Raw genomic sequence first — 357 nt, 5'->3', positions numbered from 1 at the left:
CATAATGGATTCGTTCAAAACAATATATATATACATCGACAAATATCCAACTAATACAAATATATCTAGAAAAAAAAACGCATATTTAGCTTAATTCTACCACAATTAATGATAGTAATTCCTGTTTTGTCCGCGGTGGCAGGTTGTTTAGGCCCGCAGGAGATATTGTGTGAGTGCATTAACTTTTTTTAATTCCATGACACCACGCGGGGTCGATTTGGCAGAAGGGTCACTCGCGCTTCACTCGTTCTAACACGGCGCGGGACTCTTCTCTGCGGTCTCTGTGTATGGCGAGGGGATTGGTGTTTGGAAAGTGAGGTAAGGATAGATGTGTGGGGGGTGAGGGGGGGTGAGAAG

General features: G+C 43.7%; 1 protein-coding gene across 2 annotated transcripts in view; it reads right to left on the bottom strand.

Annotated features, from left to right (window-relative positions):
- The window catches only part of LOC119593502 (acetylcholine receptor subunit beta-like 1), a 126,526-nt gene that overhangs the window by 23,128 nt on the left and 103,041 nt on the right, over positions 1–357 (bottom strand). The gene's annotated exons all lie outside the window — the stretch shown is intronic.

The sequence above is a fragment of the Penaeus monodon genome, chromosome 32 (genome assembly GCF_015228065.2).
Source record: "Penaeus monodon isolate SGIC_2016 chromosome 32, NSTDA_Pmon_1, whole genome shotgun sequence".
NCBI lineage: Eukaryota > Metazoa > Arthropoda > Malacostraca > Decapoda > Penaeidae > Penaeus > Penaeus monodon.
The sequence above is the reverse complement of the archived record's forward strand: the minus strand, read 5'-3'. Positions and strand labels throughout refer to the sequence as shown.